Below are 15,976 nucleotides of genomic sequence, written 5' to 3' on the forward strand. Positions count from 1 at the left end.
AGGGCTGGGGAGGCCCTGGCTTCTTCCAGTCTCCTTTCAGGCACTGCCCTCCCAGCGGCTGGTGCTTTAGACTTTTCTGGTAGTTTTTCTTTTTTTTTTTTCAGGCAGTACTGGGAAGTGAGCCCAGGGCATTCTACCCCAGAGCTACATCCCCATCATCATCATCATCATTATTATTATTATTATTATTATTATTATTATTATTATTATTATATTTTTTTGTGGTACTGGGGTTCCTGAAAGCCCTTCTACCTCCGGGCTACACTATTCTACCTCCCAGCCCTAGTTTTATATTTTTATTTGGAAACAGGGTCTCTTAAGCCAGCGTGGCTGGCTTCGAACCTATGAGATCCTCCTGTCTTCGCCTCCCAGGCGCAGGGATTACAAGTGTGTGCCACCACACCCGGCTATTATTATTATTATTATTATTATTATTATTATTATTATTTTGTGGTACTGGGGTTCCTGGAAGCCCTTCTACCTCCGGGCTACACTCCCAGACCTATTTTATATTTTTTTATTTGGAAACAGGGTCTCTTAAGCCAGCTAGGCTGGCTCCGAACCAGCGTGATCCTCCTGTCTCCGCCTCCCAAGTGTGGGGATTACAAGCGTGCGCCACCACGCCCGGCTATTATTATTATTTTTAAACAGGGTCTCACTAAGTTGCTGAGCCTGGTCACAAACCTGTGATTCTCCTGTCACAGGCTCTCAAGTACTGGGATTACAAGCGTGTGCCAGCACACAGAGTTCCAGTGTTGTTTATTGGTCTCATTTTACAGTCTCAGTAACCCTGTCAGGGACACAGAGCACGTAAGAATTTGTTCCCATTTGACAGGTAAGTAAAGGGAAGCCTCTGGGTGTAAAAAGCGCTTCCAGCAGAGCCAGGCGCTTACATTCCCAGCCCAGGACTCTGCTTCTCCAAGAGACCCACCTGATGAACTTTTGTTTTTTCTACTGGATTATAACTTTGGCTACAAATAATTTTTAAAAAGATAAATCTTAACTTAGATAAACACAAAAGGAACTCAAATCAAATATTTTTTGTTTAACTAATTAATGAGGGAGCTGGTAAGATAGTGTAGCTTGTTCAAAGACTAAGAAGTGAAATATTTATGGGTAATTTAATAAAGAGATGTGAGGATCAGATTGTACAGTTAGCTATACACTGGTTAATGTCCAATAGGCCATAAATCTTTGAGGTTATCTGTTCCATCAGGCAGAAATATCTCTACCAGGCACAAATATATAAGGTAACAGGCAACTTCACTAAGTCAGGTAATTTTAGTTAGTAGAAAACAATAAAATAAAAGTAAAGTAAATTCTCCTAGAAAATCCTTGCGGGGCCTTGGAAAGGTAAGCCAAGCCATGTGGCATCCACTATTTTCCTTTTTTTTTTTTTTTTTTTTGCAGGTCTGGGGATGGAATCCAGGGGGCATTTGACCTCCGAGCCACATCCTCTGCCCTATTTTTTTTTATTCTTTATTTTGAAACAGGGTCTCACTAAGTTGCGGAGGGCCTCACTAAGTAGCTGAGGCTGTCGGCGAACCGGGTTCCTCCAGTTTCAACCTCCCAAATGCTGGGATTACAAGCATGCGGCACCACGCCCGGCTTTTTTATTTTATTTTATTTTATTTTATTTTATTTTATTTTATTTCCAAGTTTTGGCTAATATTATGATCCTGTTACTCAGAGAAGTGCTTCTCTCATATAGGAAGACTAAGAATAGAGATCAAAGCCAATAAGGAATAGATATATTAAAATACAACCCAACCTCCCCCAGAATAAGTTGAAACTCAGTCATTGCGCCCTGCCCATGGATATGCAGAATCCTTTGCTAGGCTGTGGGAGCACAGAGCTTAATACAAAACAGTCCCTGCCCTGTGGACCTCACTGTCTAGACGGGGAGACAGGCATATACATGAATACATTCCAATTTATCATGATTAAAGCTAAACAGAGATGTAGGGATTGTGTGGGTGCCAGAAGAAGTGGTACCCTCGCTCTGGAAAGCAGAGGCTCGGCACAGAGCAACTTTCTTTGAGCTGTGTCTTGCAGGATGGACAAAGGCTTGCCAGGCTGAGAGGGCTGGTGCAGGGAAGGCCACACAGATAGATGTCAACGGCCATCCTGAGAAACACTGAAGATACCTGTGGAGATTTACCTTTTAGATCATGGAAGAGTTTGTTTTCTCTCCCCAATCCTTGCAGGTAGTTGTAGAGCAGTACAACTAGCATGGAGTGGGAGGGGGTGAGAGGTGGAACAGGGAAAGAGAAGTTAGAGTCTCTTGGGCGAGCTTGCAAAATTTTCTTCAAATATTAGGTCAAAGTCTCTATAAAAACTCTATTTAAAACTTTTTGAAAGACTTTGAAGTCCCAGAGAAGCAGGAAGTTAATTAGAGTGGCTTTGATATCTCAGGGTATGTTTTAACAGCTGCTTAAGACAGTTTAAACAATAAGAACTGATGTGGTTTGGGATGTGTCTGTGATAGTCAGCTCTGGCCAGAGCGAAATATCCCTGCATCTGAGAGCCGCAGCAGTTGGCTTTAATTTTAGAAAGAGTTCAAGCCAAAAAAGTTCTCCAAAACCCAAGAGGGGAACTTCTAAAGAGGAAGATTGCTCCTAGAGAATGTGTTTGGGGACAAAAGATGAACTGAGTAGGGAACAAATGATCTTAACTTGGCCTTTGGAGGAGCACAGAACATGTTCATTTCTCAAGAAGACTCTTAAGGTGGATTTAACTGAGGGTAGCCGCCACTTGGAAAGGGGTCCCAATGGGTAGATTGGCTTCTGTAAGGAACATCTGAATAACACGGTGTCCAACCAGTTTAGATCTCCTTTGTGCTACAGAAGAACACATGAATGAATTCTATGATAAAGACACACATATGGCCGGGCATGGTGGCGCATGCTTGTAATCCCCATGCTTGGGAGGTGGAGACAGGAGGATGACGCTGGTTTGAAGCCAGCCTTGCTGGTTTAAGAGACCCTGTTTCCAAGTAAAAATATAAAATAGGTCTGGGAGTGTAGCCCGGAGGTAGAAGGAACCCCAGTACCACCAAAAAAAAAAAAAATATATATATATATATATATATATATGTGTGTGTGTGTGTGTGTGTGTGTGTGTGTGTGTGTGTGTGTACATATGAATCCTCTGGTAAGGCTATACATATCTTACAAATCCTATGATAAGGATGTGGATATGAATACTATGATGATAATAAGCTTTATGGTTAGATATAGAATGTCCCCTAAAGAGCTCATGTATTAATATTCAAAGTTGATATAATTAAGTCATGAGGGTTGCAGTGGGTTTACTGGTGGTAACCTAGGCAGATGGGGAATGGTTAGAGAAGGTGGATTCCTGGGGGTGTGGCCTTAGGGACTGTGTTTGTGTCTTTGAATCCTCTTGTTTGTTTGCTTTCTGGCTTCCAGCTTCCATGATGTGAGAGCTTTGCTCTCTCCTCTCTCTCTGGTTCCCATGACCATGTCCTGAGCTCTGCAGACCTGGCTTGACATAGACTGAATATCTGAAAATTTCAGAACTGTGAGCAGGTTAATTTTCCTTCCTCTAAGTTGTGTGGTCAAGTTTTTTTTGGTCACTGCAGTGAGAGTGTTAACTGAGACAATAAGGATCTGCCTATGGAGTGTGGTCTCAGGAGTTACAGGAAACCCTGCTGGGGTGGCCTTCTGTTGCTGCCGCTGGTGGCGGGGATGGTGGTAGTAATGATGATATTGATGGTGATGCTGATGATGCTGGTGATGGTGATGGAAGTGGTGATGACACTGGTGGTGGTGCTGGTGCCGGTGGTGATGAAGGTAGTGGGGATAATATTGGTGGTGGTGATGATGATGGTGGTGGTGGTGATTGTTATGATTTTGGTGTCACTGTGGGTTCTTTTTCCCACCTGGTATAGAAATAAAGAGCCAGAAAAATCAGAATGCACCGCTATAGCAGAATTTATTAGAGTAACAGGAGAGTGCTTCACATATGGAAAAGAGTGAGATGGAGTGCTCAAGGGAGACATTCTTGTCTCCTAAACCTCAGAGTCATATATGGATTTCAGCTTGCTTATCTTGTGGGAAATATAATGTGGGAACAAACTTGTCTGTCACAACAAGATGGATGTGGGACCAAGATGATATGTTACAACAGGATGGATGTGAGACCGACCTGGCCTGTTACAGGATATGTCTTTATCAGCCATTCAGATGAATGGACATGGGATCTTTTTCTGAGTCCTGACTGCCCAAGACTGAAACAGTGATGAGTGGTACTGGTGGTGATGACAGTGATGATGGTGATGATGGTGGCGGCAGTGTTGACTGATATTGGTGGTGATGACAATGATGAGATTAGCTCACATTTGCAGAGATAATGTTTATATGACCAGTACCATGCTGAGCATTTTGTATTCATCATAGTGTACTAGGTATTTAACCCCATTTTACAGAGGAGGAAACTAAGTCTCAGAGAGCTTTAATGATTTGTCCATGCATCTTTTACTTAGTCTCCCAGCCATTTATACAATGGATTATTGTAGATCCTCTCCCCTGGTTATACGCAAAAATTGACTAAATACAGAAGTGGTTTGTAGAGAGGTACTTTTGGTAGTGGGCCAACAGCTGTCTGACAGACGATTGTACCATTTCATTCCAGAGAGACAAATTTATCTTCCAAAAGAGACTACCCTGGGCATGTCATGCCAGTCTTCTAAGGACTTCCCGTTTTCCACAGAATAATGATCCAAGTCTTCTTTCTGGAACATGCATGCCAGGCTACTTAGGTGGGACTGGCATTAAACTTGGGGTCTAATTGAATCTTTGCTTGCTGCTGCAGTGGGGATCATCTTGTGAAGGTTGTTTTTTTTTCTTTTCTTTTTTTCCTTTCCTTTCCTTTCCTTTCCTTTCCTTTCCTTTCCTTTCCTTTCCTTTCCTTTCCTTTCCTTTCCTTTCCTCCTCTCCTCTCCTCTCCTCTTCTTTCTCTTCTCTTCTTTCCTTTCCTTTTCTTTTTTTTTCTTCTGCAGTACTGGTGATAGAACCCAGGGGCATTCTACCTCCGAGATATACCCCGCCCTATTTTTTATTCTTTAGTTTGAAACAGGGTCTCACTGAGTTGCAGAGGGCCTCACTAAGTAGCTGAAGCTGTCCACGAACTGTGATCCTCCGGTCTCAGCCTCCCAAATGATGGGATTACAAGCGTGTGCCACCACGCTCGGCCTCCTTATTTCTTTTTTAAAAGTTACCATCAGCACACCTTTTCTGCAGAAAAGCTTAGATTTATTAACAAAATAAAATGAAGTGAAAACCACACAAATACCACATTTTGGCAGTACATAGAGTCACACTGAATAGATTGAGGAAAGATTGGCATGGGCGCTTCCTCAAGGAAAACCTGACTGTTTTCTAAAATTTCCATTTTGGGTGTAGTAGCTGCATGAAGAATAACTTTAAAACAATTAGCTTTGTGAGTAGGGTGCATTGATAAATGAGGAAATTCCATAAAATGTCCGTGCACAGTCATCTTCTACAACAGTGAACTTTTTCTCGGTAAGTTGTTAACCTCAAACTACTTAAAAATTTTTTTTGCAACACATACATATTTTATTTATTTAAACTCTATAGATGATATAAAAGTGAGTGGGTAGGGGGTGGCTGCCCAAGTCCAGTGATGAAAACGGTATAAACAATGCACAAGAAAAGTTCACATGGAAAATATGGGATGTTTAAAATATCCTGTCTTGCCAGGTATGGTGATGCTCACTTGTAATCTCAGCATTTGGGAGGCTGAGACTGGAGGATCGCGGTTCGCGAACAGCCTCAGCTACTTCTTAGTGAGGCCCTTTGCAGCTCAGTGATACTCCGTTTCAAAAAATAAGGAATAAAAATTCGGGCTGGGGGGTATAGCTCAGAGGTAGAATGCCCCTGGGTTCCCTCCCCAGTACTGCAAGAAACAAACAAACAAATAAACAAACCTCTTTTTAAAGATAAGATTTTTTGTTGTTGTTGTTGTTGTTGTTGTTGCAGTACTGGGGAGGGAACCCAGGGGCATTCTACCTCCGAGCTACACCCCAGCCCTATTTTTATATTCTCTTGAAACAAGGCCCCACTAAGGAGCTGAGGCTGTCCGTGAACTTGCGATCCTCCTGTCTCAGCCTCCCAAGTCCTGGGATTACAAGTGTGCGCCACCACACCTGGTTAAAAAGAGGCACTCTAACAGGGTGTGATGGCGCACTCCTGTAATTGCAGTACTTCAGAGGCTGAGACAGGAGGATCACAGGTTCAAAGCTACCCTCAGCAACTGAGGGTGACCCTGTTCCAAAGTAAATTAAAAAGGGCTGGGAATGTAGCTTGAACGTGGAATATCCTTGAGTTCAATCTCTAGTACCAAAAAAAAAAAAAAAAAAAAAGGCACTTTCCATACACCTGCCTCACCCAGGAGGCAGCGGGTCTGCAAATGAGGCAGTGGCAGAGGCCAGAAGGCTTCTCCTTCATTCTGTGCTCCCTGGTGTCTTGCCGGTTTCTCAGGATCTTTCTGCACTCACCGTTTGTGGCATGATCTATGTGGCCGTGGTAGGTTCTGACTCCTTGTTCGTCTGATCTCTTGGGCTAGGTTTTTCTCCAGATCTTTGCTGCATAAATTTGGAAAATTTTTATCTCAGGTCCATATGCTGCCTCTGAAAAATAATGCTTGGTCTCTGCCTCCCGAATGCTGGGGTCACAAGCATGCGCCACTATGCCCGGCTTCCTTCCTTCCTTCCTTCCTTCCTTCCTTCCTTCCTTCCTTCCTTCCTTTCTAAACAGGGTGTCACTAAATTGCTGAGGCCAGCCTCAAATCTTCTATCTTCCTGTCTTAGCCTCCCAAGTACTGGGATTATACCTGTGCACCACCATAGCCGGCTTCAAGAGATAATCTTAAGAATTAGAAACCAGATTTCTTAGGAATTCCTCAAATCCTGTTATCCTTAAACTACTAAAAAAAAGAAGTCTTTATATTATATCTTATCATGGATATCTCACAAAATGCCTATTTAGCAATATAAATATAATTATAATAGAAATGTAATTATAAATAATGTTTAATTTAATAAATAAGAAACGTTAAGTTTAGTAGTATTGGCTACAAATGTTGGTGTATAGCAAGTACTCAGCTGCTTGAAAATGCCAGCAAACCTTATTGGACAACATTTGAACTTGGAATTGCTGATGTGAAAACTACTTTTGTTGCCCCAAATGTTTACATTTTGGAATACCACTCATAGAGTTTTTTATAAAATATATGTGTATGTCGATTTGTCAATTTTTTCCTCCCAAATGACTCACTATTGTCAGCATAGAAGGCCACAAGCATGCATTTATACCCTGGCAACAAGCTGGGCCTGGTAGTACATGCTTACAATTCCAATACTTGGGAGGCTGAGACGGAGGATCACAGGTTCGAGGCCCGCCTCAGCAGCATTGGCGACAGCTGTGAGGGAGACGGATCGATTGAACATGGGTGTCCTCATCTTCCATGGTTTTCTACCAGTTCTAGGAAATGTCAGGCTTAGCCTTCAGCTACAGGTGTTGACTATTCCTCCTTTTGCTGCCAATGGACTCCTTTAAACTGGCAATGTCTCCGTGTGAATTGCTAAGCTTGAACTCTTGCAGTAAAATTGTAATTTTTTTCCCCCAATTTCTTGATTGACTTCTCTTGGGATTTTGGATTCAGAAAAACATAAACTTCCCGAGATATACTAGGAAGGAATTTTCTCATGGAATCACTAAATTAATCTATGTTAGTTTCCACATTCTGCCTACTTTATTATTACATGTCTGAGCTGGGTGTGGTGGTGCACATTTGCAATCCCAGCATTCGGGAGGCTGAGACGGGAGGATCATAGTTCGCAGACAGCCGCAGTTATTTAGAGGGCCCCTTTGCAACTCAGTGAGACCCTGTTTCAAAATAAAGAATAAAAATAAAATAGGGCTAGGGGTGTAGCTTGGAGGTAGAATGCCTCTGGGTTCCATCCCCAGTCCTGGAAAAAAAAAAAAAAAATCACGTGTCTGGTCTTAGACTTGCTCTTGCTGGGAGGAATCTAGATCACCATCACTGCTCTGGATGGGGATCAAGGATCAGTTCAAGAAATTTTCAGCAGCTGATAATCGATAACTTTCCTGTTGTCATCTAATTGTGTTTGGGGGGGGTCTTCCATTAGCAAAGAGCTACTTTAACAAATGGGAAAGCTGTACTGAAACAGACAGAAAATTTTGAAACTGGATTGGGTTATAACAGAGCATCCATTTGGGAGCCCCATGGCCTTTGATGGGAATGGCTACACTGGGATCCTCCTGGCTGTGCTGAAGACTTTGATGTTGGTTACCTCATTCCTTCATGGGACACAGAAAAATGATCAAGAGGAAGAATGTCAGTCCACCTTGACTGAAATCCTGGAACCAACTAGTTGTGAGATGCTGAGGAAGTGTCACTTTGCTAGATCTCAGTACTCTTGTCTGTAAGCACCTCACAGAGTAGGTGTGATGTTACAGTGCTCTGGTGCAGGATAACTGTGAACCGACAAGAACCTGTTGCTGTATTGTTTTCTAATAGGGAAGGACACACACCATTACCAAGAGTGCATCTAGCCTGCACTTTCATTCCTTATTCAGAGGTCTACATTTCCCCCATGGTGCCTGCAGCTAGGTGACAGGCCGAGGCCTGCCATCCGTCCTGGCACTAAAACTTTCTATGGTATTGTCACACTCAGGCTGAAGCCAACAAAACCAATCTGAGTAATGGTGTTAGGAAAAGACCTTATATTTGGTGATCTCTCCTTTTGATCCATCCCAGGACTTCCAGGGCCAGCTTTGGATGTATTTTAGGGAACACAGGCAGGGACCCAGGTGAACAGATGAAGGGCTGGGCAGCCTGGAGACCAGCTGCACAGCAGTGCGGTCCCCCCCATCCCCCGCTCCTGGCAGGTCTTTGGGACATTCAGCCCAGGAGCCTCTCCACATTTCCACCTGTGGATGCAGGTTTTGCAAAAGAAAAGATCACCTGGAAGCAGCTGATCTTTGTGAATCTCTCTCAAAGAGATATAGACCCTCTCAGCTATGGCCACATAATCTGGAGTCAGAGCCCTGCCATTGGTTTTTGTTATAGGGCGCACAAGAAATAGGTGTGTGGAAGAAGGTGCTAGGTAAGGCTAGGTGTGGTGGTTTACTCTTGTAATCCAAGTACTTGGGAGGTTGAGACGGGAGGATTACAAGTTCAAGGGCAGCCTCAGCAATGTAGCAAGACTCGCAGCAAGACCCTGTTATCCTCTTTCAAAACTAACAAAAAAAATAAAAAATAAAAATAAAAAGTGCTGGGATGTACCTTGGAGACAGAATGCCTCTGGGTTCATCCCCCAGCATCTCACATACATGTGCATGGGCGTGCGCGCGCGCGCGCGCGCACACACACACACACACACACACACACAATTACTAGTGTAAGTTTCAGGACATTTAGGTTTGAAAACCACTTCTTCTCTTACTGGTTGTATGAATTTGGATGATTTTTAAAATATCTCATGTTATGATTCCTTGGTTATAAAATAATTGTACTGGTTAATAATTGTACCTACCTCACAAAGTGATCTTGAGGGCCAAATAAAATAAAATATGCAAAGAGCTAATAATGAGCATAGAGCTTCAGTTTCACATGGTGAAGGGAGTCATGAGGATGGACGGTGGTGATACTTACACATTATGCATGTACTTGATACCACTGAACCGTACAACTAAAAGTGGTCCAGATGTTACATTTTGTTATGTGTATCTTAACCCAATAAAAAAAAAAATTTAGAGTTGGGCGTGGTGGCGCACGCTTGTAATCTCAGCGCTTGGGAGGCTGAGACAGGAGGATCACACAGATTCGAAGCCAGTCTCAGCTACTTAGTGAGGCCCTCTGCAACTTAGTGAGACCCTGTTTCCAAATAAAGTATAAAATAGGATTGGGAGTATAGCCCGGAAGTAGAAAAGCCCCTGTGTTGCACCCTCAGTACCACACAAAAAAATTATTTTTTCAGGAAAAAAAAAACCTGTCAGCAGAGTTTCTGGATACAGTAAACACTTGAGGAAGATTAGCTTATTTTTTTTATTGTAGTTGAGTTGAGGAGGTGCACAAATACTTCTGACATACTCCAAAGTCCTGTTCTTTGGAACAACAAATATGATTTTCTCATTAAAAACCATGGTGAGCTGGGCGTGGTGGCGCACACTTGTAATCCCAGCATTTGGGAGGCTGAGACAGGAGGATCGCGGTTCACGGACAGCCTGAGCTATTTAGGCCCTTTGCAACTCATTGAGACCCTGTTTCAAAATAAAGAATAAAAAATAAGGCTGGAGAGCCGGGTGTGGTGGTGCACGCTTATAATCCCTGCGCTTGGGAGGCTGAGACAGGAGGATCGCACGGGTTCGAAGCCAGCCTCGGCTACTTAGTGAGGCTTTCAGCAACTTAGTGAGACCCTGTTTCCAAATAAAATATCAAAAAGGTCTGGGAGTATAGCCCGGAGGTAGAAAGCCTCTGGGCTCCACCCCCAGTACCACCAAAAAAAAAAAAAAAAAAAGGCTGGAGGTATAGTTCAGAGGTAGAATGCCCCTGGGTTCCGTCCCCAGTATTGCAAAAAACAAAACAAAAACCAAAAACAAAACAACAACAACAACAAAAAAAAACATGGTGAAGACAGAAGGGAGATGGCTTTCGCCATCCTTGGGGACAAAATGATGCATCACGCTGAGGTGTATTTGCACATGGTGGTGTTGGTGGGCTTGGGCCGAGGGAGCGCTGAGTGGGTGGAAGGAGAAGACAGGGAAGCAGCTATGGGAGAGAGGAGAGTTTGGTGGTTAGATGTGAGAGAGGCTGCTGCAGGCGTGGGCACTGCTGGCACTGGGAAATCTCTAACTTTCCCTGTCAGCTGTTTAACTTATTCTAACCCATTTAACGTATCCCAATCCTGGCCTCGTTAAGTCACAAGAATTTTTTTTTTTTTTTAAGACTCTTTAGTCTCTCATGAGTAAGGCTCTTGAACAGCACCTCAGTCGACTGCCTGTCATGCCTTGGGGCAGGAAGACTCTCTGCAAAATCCAGGCTGATCAGCAGTTGATCCTGTACCAGGGATGAGACTTCAGGGATGCAAACATCACCTTTCAGTGAGGCCAGGTGGAAAATTGTCGTCCAGTGTTTTCCTGAATAGAAATTGCAGAGATGGATCTCCCCAGGAGACCTCATTTTCTGATCCATCCTTACATTTCTGACCCATTAGCTGGTAAAGTGAAGTGCAACGAAGTGTGAACCCAGACACTTCCAGACTATACCATGAATTCTGCCGAGCTGCCCCCACACTCCTGGAGAACGTGCAGTCTGCAGTCTCTGCTGTAGACGCCTCTTAGGGTGTCATCGTGGATCCTGATGTCCCCTGCCACAGATGGAGGGATGGATTTCCAGCACCCACATATACTGTGTGACTTCCCCTTTCTGGAAGGACTTCTGGCGTGGGACTTGTCTGATAATTGTAGCACAATATTATCAGAGGCTCTGTTGAATGCCTCTCCGTGTCAGGCCCATCACCGCGTACTTCACTTACACTGTTTCATTTAATCCTCAAAACTGGTTAGTAGTAGTCTCTCTAGTTCACTGATAAGGATACGGAGTATTGGAGAAGATCAATAATTTGTAGGAAAGGGAATTAAGATTTAAAGCTAGGTCTGTTTGACTCAAGCCTTTGTCTTTGACTGCTAGATGGTGCCTTAAATGAACCAGACCACAGCATGGACACCTCAGTGTGCAGGACAGGAGCTGCGTGTCGATGCACATACCAGATAACTATTCTTGACACCTGCCATACCCTGACAATTTATGCCCAGTACAAGTCTGTCTTGGTTCTCATTCTGAAACAGGTGCTGTCCCCTTACTTTTGCCCCAGGCCTGCCGTGATGGCTCCTTTTGCCTTGATATATGCGTGTTGGGCTGGCATTCCGGTCTTGTGCTTATTGGGTAAGAACTTGACCCTGGATTCTAACTATAACCGACCGCTTACTAAATCTGTGACCCTGGGAAAGAAAGATGCTTAATTTCTCCCAGTTTTCCAGCATGTAAAATGGGGACAGTAATAGCGCTTAACTCATAGGACTCTTGCAAAAATTAAATGAGAGAAAGATTTAGAATAGCAAATGGCTCATGTTGGCTGCTTACTATAATTATTCAAACTTGGGAGAGTTCACTGAATGTTAATTATAACTAGCAACATGTTAAGAATTTTCGTACTGCCCACTATAGTCTTTAATTCACTGACTTTAGCTTGTTTTTTTGTTTTTTGTTTTTTATTTTTTTGTGTTTTTTTTTTTGGCACTGGGGATTGAACCCAGGGGCATTCTTCCACTGAGCTACATTTCCTAGCCCTTTTTATTTCTTGTTTTGAGACAGGGTCTTGCTAAGTTTCTCAGGTTGGCCTTGAACTTGTGATCCATCTGGCTTTCAAGTTCCTGAGATCATAGACATGTACCTTGTGCCTGGGCTGTTTTTTCTTTTTTGCTTTCTTTTTCTTTTTTGCAGTACTGGAGATTGAGAGTAGGGGCATTTTACTTCTGAGCTATACCCACAGCCCTATTTTTTAACTCTTTATTTTGAAACAGGGCCTCACTAAGTTGGGAGGGCCTCACTAAGTAACTGAGGCTGGCCAGGCCATGAATCTGCAATCCTCCCGTCTCAGCCTCCCAAGTACTGGGATTACAAGCGTGCGCCACCACGCCCAGCTGGTTTGATTCTTTAACAAATATTTATTGAGCATTTATTATATAATCACACATTGTACATGTAGATGTCATGGTTGCAGAGAATGAAATAATTGTTCCCACTTTCAGGTGTGTGCTAGTTATTATGTAAACTGTGTACTAGTTTTTATGTAAACAGGTTCATTTAACTCTATGTGCTAAGAATGCGGTGTTTATCAGGAACCTGGAGGAGAGATTCATGGATTGTCCTAGTTCTTCAAGGAAGGAAGAACAGGAGTTAGCCAAGTATGGAGAGATGGGAAAGGACTTCTATTCAGAGAAAAAGGGTATCAAAAACACAGAGTGGGTAACAACAGTGTGGGTGAGAAAAAGGGTATCAAAAACACAGAGTGGGTAACAACAGTGTGGGTGAGAGGATTTATGAGTAATTTGTTGGTGTTAGAATATATGTGTGTGTGTGTGTGTGTGTGTGTGTGTGTGTGTGCATGCGTGATGTGGTAATGGGACTAAACTCTGGGGCATTCTACCCCTGAATTATACCCCAGGATATATATTTTTTAAATTTGGAAACAGGGTCTCACTAGGTTGTGGTGGTTCCAAATTGTGCTGTGTTGCCAAGGCTGGCTGTGAACCTGCGATCCTCCTGTTTCAGCCTCCCCAGTACTGTGATCACAAGCGTTTGCCACCACCCGGTTTAGAAGGTAGAAAATGAGTCTGGAAACAAATGTGTAGTAGGATCTTGGACCTTACTCCATAGGTCATAGGAGAGACACTGGAGGGGTTTTACAGAGTGGAGGGTGGGTGAGTCCAAGGGACCTGCAGGCGTGGTCAAGATTTGAGCGGAAAAACTAGGTGGGAGGCTTTTGAGACACAAAATGGCCCAAATGAGAGTGATCAAGGTAGGATGGAGAGGGATGAGCTGAGAGCTGTTCAGCATCTATGAAGGTTCACAATACTGATACGCGGTGTCAGGTTTAGAGAATGGCCCTCGAAGAGCCCTTTGCCCTCCCTCCTGCTCCTCTGCCGCCACGGCCTGAGAGCCGGGTACCCAGCCTCACATGGACTGAACCCGAAACCCTAAAATAAATCTTTCCTTTAAGTGACACGGTCAGGTCTTTAGAGTGTGATTGTGAGAATGCTGATGGAACACTCAATTTCTCTTATTGTTTTCCATAATCTCCAAATGTACTATAATAAATATATTACTTCTATAATCAGAAAAAAAATTTAAAGTACTAAGTTGATTAAGAGAGAAGAGGTGATTTGTATGCCCAGCACAAAAGAATCCTGCTTGTGGACTTGTCTTGTCTTTTGTGTGGCTTGTGACAGTGACTTTGGGTTGGATCTAGGGGTTGATTCAAAGGGATATGGTCCCGTTCTGTGAGGCTCTGCTAGCTTTGGTCATATTTATTTATTTTTTTAGTGGTACTGGGGATTGAACCCAGGGGTATCTTAACTCTGAAATACATTCCCAGCTCCCCTCTTTTTTTTTTTTTTGAAACAGAGTCTTGATAAGTTGTTGAGGGTCTCAGTATGTTTCCGAGACTGGCTTCAAACCACTGACCCTCCTGTCTCAGCCTCCCAAGTACTGAGACTACATGTGTGCATTGCTCAAAATAAGGCTCAGCTTTGGAGACCTTCCCTCATCTGTCTCCAGTCTACCTGTTTACCTGTCTACTTCCCATGATTCTAGCAAAAAAAAGAAAAAGGCTAATTGTTGACCTCAGCAAAAAAAAAAAAAAAAAAAAAAAAAAAAAAATCCTGCCTCTTTGTTTTTGCCTATACAGTTTTCTCTAAAGTAAAACTTTCCTCCTTCTGCTATAAAAGTACCAATATTACCTTTTTTTTTTTTTTTTCCAGTTCTGGGGATTCAACCCAAGAGCATCCTACCTCCGAGCTACACCTCCAGCTCTTTTTATTTTTTGATTTTGAGACAGGGTCTTGCTAAGTGGCTGAGGCTGGACTTGAGCCTGCAATCCTCCTCTCTCAGGGTCCCAAGTAGTGGGATTACAGGTGTGGGCCATCATACCTGCCTCCAGCATTGCCTTTTCAAGGCCCATTTCACATCGGCTTCACCCATTCACTGATTTATTCATCCATCCACAGATGTTTATTACGTGCTTCCCCTGCCAGGCACTGACTGCTCTAGGCTCAGGAACTAGAAGAGCAGAAGACAGAACAGACACGGTCACTGCAATTGCAGAGGTCTGCAGTGAGAGAGGTGGGTTGAACCAAGTGAACATTTTCATCCATCCATCCATCCATCCATCCATCCATCCATCCATCCTTCCAATTCCAAAGCATGAAAGGATGATGCAGGAGGAAGCTGGTGCGGTCCAGTCCTATTTTAGAATTTAGGTTGGCCAGAAATGGCTTCTCAGAAGTGACCTGTAAGCTGGCACCCAGAATGACAGGGGGAGGGCTGTGGGACTGGGAAGGGAGACAGTGAGGCGCAGAGGCCTCCACTGGAAGAGCTGGAACAGCTGAAGGAAGCCCCGTTTGTCTGGAACAGAGTGAGAGTCATGGCAGCCCAATGTGATATTTTATTTACATGTTTTGTTTATTTTTTTTTTTTTACCACCTCTGCTACAGGAAGGTGATTTTTATCTGGTTTGTTTGCTAGTTTATCCCTGTGTCCTAAATGGTGTTTTGAATATAGCTGACACTCAATAGAAATGAGGGAATCAAAGCACGAATAAAAGAATACAGAACACAGAGAAAGGGAACTAGTCAGGGGGCAGGGGCGAGAGCACGCAGAGCCTCGGGTTGTGACAGGCGCTTGGTTTTTATTCTTCATGTAGTGAAGTTACAGGAATCTTAACAGAAGAATTACATGGTCTGATGTGTGCTTTAAAAGATCAGTCTACCGTTTGAGTGGAGAAAGGATTAGAGGTCAGCAGTTGGTGAATCGAATGAACTTCGAGGGCTGTTGAAGTCACTTGGTAGGAGGGATCATGGTGCAAGTGGCAGCGTGGACGGCGGGAAAGAGACGGTCCATGACGTGTTCGTCACAGAGCTTGCTGATGGGTTTCCTGACTCACTCTCTGGTTGGTTACCTATTTCTCATTCCCCCCTTCTGCCTTACCAGTATAACGTTCTATAAGATAAAATCATGTAACATTTATAACATAAATGGAGTTTGGAATGACAACATGCCTACTTAAAAAAAAAAACCCCAAACCTCCTATTTCCCAGCTTCTCTCGTAACTAAGGGCAGCCATGTG

This window comes from Muscardinus avellanarius, assembly GCF_963383645.1.
Source record: "Muscardinus avellanarius genome assembly, chromosome: 4".
In the NCBI taxonomy this organism is placed as follows: Eukaryota; Metazoa; Chordata; class Mammalia; order Rodentia; family Gliridae; genus Muscardinus; species Muscardinus avellanarius.